This window comes from Rhipicephalus microplus, chromosome 2 (assembly GCF_043290135.1).
Source record: "Rhipicephalus microplus isolate Deutch F79 chromosome 2, USDA_Rmic, whole genome shotgun sequence".
Lineage (NCBI taxonomy): Eukaryota > Metazoa > Arthropoda > Arachnida > Ixodida > Ixodidae > Rhipicephalus > Rhipicephalus microplus.
Genome location: NC_134701.1, coordinates 91,338,605 through 91,344,604, shown reverse-complemented (window position 1 = coordinate 91,344,604; position 6,000 = coordinate 91,338,605).

Genomic DNA, 6,000 nt, shown 5'->3' with positions numbered 1-6,000 from the left:
TCAAACTCTGTCTTTCAGATTAAATTTTTTTTTGTTGGAGAAGCAAGCAAGAATGTGAAGCTGAGTTGGGAAACTTTCTTAACATATCATGGGAACTCTTGTGAAAGGGTGATAAAGGAGTACTGCAGCGCGTAATAAATGCTAGTGCCTGAAGTGGGCGTATCGAAGCACAAGTAATGGTCAAAGAAAAAAAAAAATGCGCAAAATGCATGGCAACGTCGCTGTCGGGCTGTGCAGCGCTTCTGCTCTGTGTAGCCTAAGCCTGTTTTAGCGACGAACGAAAATTGGAAACACATAGCTTGTGTGATAAATTTTGCCTCCACTTACTGAGTATACAATTAGTTTTTTTTTTTTTTTTTGCAGTATATGCTGGAGAGAACAAACCAATATAATACTAGGTCATTCTAGAATAGGTCAGCAAGATTCACGACACCTCTAAGCATTGGTCAGTGTGTGCTGTGACAGTCTAGAGTGCCACATTCGATGTAGTTTTCAATGACTGAATTCACTCTGTGGTCAGGTCATGAATTGATGAGTAGTAGCAGTGCCTCCTTCATTTCATACTTGTCAGGCAATGTTAGCGGGGCCAACCAAGTAGGGTGCCTAATGAGGTTTTCACTGTGTGCCCTGCCATTATTGTACGGAGAGAGCCATGATGAGATCACAACAATAGCAGTTGTTGGCACTGTAGTGGTCCGCTGCCAGTGTCCGGAAATGCTGTCGCCTAAAATAATAAAATATCCAGGATAGAACAGGGTTCGAATCAAGGCCCTTCCAAGTGGCTGCCAAGTATTCTAGCGCAGAGCTATGCCAGTGTGTGAACCTCCTATGCGAACAGACCCTGTGCAGGCTTTATGTTTGGGAAGGAGTCGCATTAGCGTATAATACAGCACACAATGCGAATTGCATAACGAGTGAGACCACCACGGCAATTTTTAATGTGGATGAACTGGTGGGATGAGTATCTCACCTTTGTAAGTGGTAAATGGGTCCAGATGCACCGCACTTTCCATGTAATGTTACTGTATTTAGTGGCATGAAAGTGTGGCACGTAATATAACTACACAACACATACTTTTGTCGCTCATTACCTTCAGCTGGCACATGCATGCTGTGAGCAAGGTTTCTGTTTAGCCTTTTTGACATTATCTTTTATGTACTAAACACGGTCGTGTTGTGGCACAATTAATGGTAATGTTTTGGTGGAGTCTGCTAGTGTGCAGAAAATTGTTTGCCTTTAACTTAATTTGCCTCTGTTGCATGCACAGAGAACTGGGCTCTCTTTCTGGCACTGCAACTTGACATGCAAAGAACAATCTTTTAATTAGGAAGTGACCTGCTGTGCCTTGAAGACATTGTTGAGTAGCCGGGGGTACCAAAAAAACATTAGAAATGTGTGTGGGGAATACAATAACTGAAGTAGAAGGCAATGATAATCTGAATGCAGCTTCCTGCAGTGCTAGTGCTGATTGGCAATCATCCACAATTTTAAAAAACTTGCTCCTTACCTGTGAACAGTATTGGCATAGCAGGTAATTATAAAAAACCCTTGCACTGTGGCAGTCTGGGCTCGCATAACTTTATAGGTACATTGAAGTGATACGCTAGATCTGTTTAGACTGATAAATTACTAGTGAACAGTTGCTAGTTTCACCTTCATATGCTCATTATCGGAAAATGACGTAGGTCAAAGATCGACTTTGAATTTCATGACCAAACTCGAGCGCCCGAATGTAAGCATGACGAATATTTCTGTGTCTGTGTATTTTAGCTACATTGCCTAAAGAGAAAAATTCTGAAAACTTGCCATGTTGAAGCTTCCATCGGACACGGTTTTATTGGTTTTTCTCCAAGAAATGAGTTTGCAGTCTCTAAATAATGCATCAAAATTTATGTTTTGGCAAGTAGAGGCAGAAATGTCAATGTTGACTGGCACCTGTGTGCCTTTAAACGAGCTCATTTAGCAGAAACTTAGTTATTGGTATCAGCATAACTTGTTGCAAGCAAAAATTTGACGTAGATACAAATAAAAAAATAATTAAAAAATTATCGGTTTGAGTGGTTTCGGGGATTTGAAGCTTCGACTCCTCACTCCATGGCGGGATGCATTTAGCTGCTCGGTTAGCATGCATAGAGCCTCTAGCGTGCTGTTGGGAACCTGTTTATATACGCCATTTACCGTTGGTGGTAAACACACGTCGAAAGTACTTCATTGGGGACTTGACTATTACCCGCAGGGTGGCACAAAAGGTGGACAGCATAGTGTTTCATAGCACTACACGCATGGACGTAGGAACCGGATGGCATCTGTATCTTGGCTTTCCTTGCAGCATGATTAATGTGCCTACCAAAAGCAAAGCCAGGCTAGTAATTGGGAAGGTGATAGCATGATTTGATTGTGCTGTCTCAGTACGGGCTAGTTGTATTGTATTTCAAATTTGATGACACCTATTGCATTCTATTGCTGTCACATTTTAATCTTGCATGCAGAAGTCAGGCGTCCTCCAAGTATTCTGTGTTTGCTTGCTCACCAAGTGCCTTCTTGTGATTTGTGGAAAGATAACTGGCTGTTATCAGAAAAGTTTTTTTTTTAAGTGTGTGCTCTTATAATGAGCGAGCAAGGTAAGATGGATGAACCTGGACAATGGACGCACTGAAAATTTAAATAACGAATGCACCTTCCTGTCGCCATACCATTTCTAGATACGTGCTGTGTATCAGTTGTGGAACTGAAAGGTTTTAAAGTAGGCTTGCTTTACACCAACAAGGACCGAAGGAGAGATATCAAACATTTTAATAAAAAGATGTAACGTGCTTGTGCTCTTGGTGTTAAAGGGACATTAATGTCAAAGTGAAGCATTAGATCAGTTTAGACATGTAAGTCATTCTTCAAGAATTGCCATGAATTTTACTGTAGTGGGTTAATTATTAACAAATGAAATTTGAAATAAAGTGCAGGCATTAATTTTTGAATTGTGCTGAAACTTCAGCCCGAGACATTGCGAACGAACTTTACTCATTTTGCATATTTTAGCCTCGTATTACAACTAAATTTTCTAAAGCTTGCTATGTCTGGAAGTTGTGTCCCTTGAAATGCATTTGTTCAAAACAAACCATTACGTAGGCCCTCAGAGATGCCATCAGTGTCTATGACATCGTAAGGAACTGGCATGCAAAAAGAAGGTGGTTTTGCCGCCATAATTTTCTTTCAGACTTTATCTAGCGGACTTTGCCGTCTTACGATAAGAGTGGTGCTTTTGATGTGGTGAAATTTTAACTAGTATAACTAAAACCATTTATCTTTTCAGTGTCCCTTTAGGTCTATCCACCACTGTATCCAAGAAAACGGTGTGGGTTTTCGGGCAGCTTGTGATTGCAGCCAGTAAAAGCACACATTGCATAGCTAGTATAATACTAGTGTTAGCCTGAAATTTATGACGCCAGGTTGCACCATGTGCTTTTTTTTTTTTTTTGAGTACCTAATACTGTTTGGGTGCTCGAGTTTCAAGAATGGTCATGTGTGCAAGCAAAACAATGTACATATTCATTTCAAAGCTTCATTTTTGTAGCTGTTAACAATGAGTGATGGCATATGCAATCACACAAAGTGGGCTTCCTGACGCGGCATACATACGAATTGCTAACAATGTGTTATTGAAAACCCATTCAAAAGCCCATCGCAAACCTAGCCCTCAAATAAATGAATGCAAGAATCACCCATAAAAACATTTAGGCGCTGCTGTTATTGGTCTTTGTATGTTTTCAAACACTGAGTCTTTCTTGCCAATCCAACATGTCCGGTGTTGTTTCTATTAGCTAGTAGTTTTGGTTTTGCTGTAACTTCCTTTAAATGTAATTTCTTGACACACTTTTGTCAGGTGAGCACATCGTTCATGTCTGTCTTGCTTAATTATTTGCCATTTGTTGCATAGTTACTAGACAGCATTACTGTCAATGCTTCTTTTGTTAGTACAACTCCCTCATGCTGTTATATCTTATCATGCATTAATCTCTTGTAAGAACAACTTACAATGAGCAAAGCAGCTTCTAGAAATATAATACTGACAAATGCCTGAACAAATAACATCAAATCCATTCAATCAAGGTAGTAGGCTGATTTGAGTATCACTGTTGCAATGATGCCACTTCATATATATATTTCTATGCTTATATTATCATTATTAATATAATTATGTCTAATTTTTTTTTAATGCTTTGCTCACTTAAACACATTGTATCATTCACATTAATGTTTCATGAATCAGGATTGGTAGGAAGCTTTTAAATATCTGTGTCCTACAAAACGCATGTGCAGCTGCTTGCGTTGGTGGATTACACGCTCAACGCACCAGACAATCGCAGAAATGAGACACCAGCAGTGGTGCCTGCCTTCAGACAAATAAACTTTATCCTGACATCTTTCAAACAGATTGCTGAGAAGTTTCGGCTTAGTCAGCTTAGACAGTAACACTACTGCAGCTACATCACAGCTACATCACAACTACTTCAAATAACATCGTGCCCTTTAGTTTTCTTGCCATAATTGCCTGTTAGTTTAGTATTGTGTCTAACAAAGAAAGTCGGCCATGAAATTTACACTTTTTTCTTGATGCAAAAATAGGTATGTCTACTTTTAAAGAAAACAAACGGGTTTCTTGGGAAAATACAATTCTTATGTTTGTTGATGTGCCAGTACTGTAAGACACCAGTTATAGGGCATGCTATAGTGCAAAAGTGGCTTAATTTTGACCACCTTGAGTTCTCCTATGTGTAACTAAAAAGGCATTTAGTACGACTGCTTTTGGATTTCATCACCATATAACAGTAAACACTGTGGTTGGGAGCTGAGCTCGACAAAGGAATCCACTACTGCAGGCAGAACGAGTCATTCCAGGGACGCAAGTCAACAGTAATCAAATGTGGATTACCACCATAGCTTCGCCTGCACAAGGGAACTAGGGTTTTTTCCATGCGATGGCCACTTCTCTATAAAGGTGTTTTATATAGACATCATCCTGCCCAAGGATCAGCACCTGTGTGTCTCCCGTCTTCTTCAGTGTCCTCGTATGGTTGTGTTATTAGTTTGTGGAGAAAAGAAGTGTTAGCAGCCAGCGATCCGAATTACTCGTGGCACCTGGCAGAGCAGAGCTCTACTACGTACTGGCCAACAGCTACAGGAGGCACAGCTTAACTATTGATCTCTAGTGGAATTAACCCCTGATCTAGCTCGTCAAATGAACTGAGGAAAAGCACTGCTAAAATGAAAGGTATCAGCTAACTGCTTTGAGCTACTTTGATGCAACATTATAGTGTAAATACTTTTATAACTTATGTTGACTGCTTAAAGAAGCTTAACAAAAAATATAGAATGAAAAATAGTTGCTTTGGGGACACAACTTTCCATTCAATCCGGGATCTATTGCACAGTGCACTTGATAAATGTGTTTTAATGCATGAACATAGTTGTACGACGACAAATGTAGCAGTGAATGTGAAGAACTTTGGTACTGTTCAAACTTTTTATGATTGCCTTTTACCTCACTGCCAGTAGTGAACACAATTTCTGAAGGGGAGGAAGGGGGGGCATACTTTGTGTTTGTGCATGCTTATATGTGTGTGTACAATACGCAAGAAAACTGAAAAATTTCAAAAGGAGGGGGTTAAATCCTTTCAACCCCCGTCTTGGCTACGTCTGTACTTACTGCCATATGGTATATGATGGCTGTCGGTCTGCTGGCATGCTCAAAACACATTTGAAACTGTAGAAGTCTTCCATAAGTGTTCTGGCGCTGGGCAATAATGCACTGCACTAGTACAGTGAATAGTAGTGGATAGAAAAATAATTTGGCACTGGCACACAGTAAATCGCTGCTACAATCAATGTTGGCTTCACCCAAACACAGTCCTTGATGCCACTTTACAGGCATTTTTGAAATGCAATTACACAATTGGGACTAGTACATTTTGCACATTAACTCAAATGTCAGCAATACGTATACC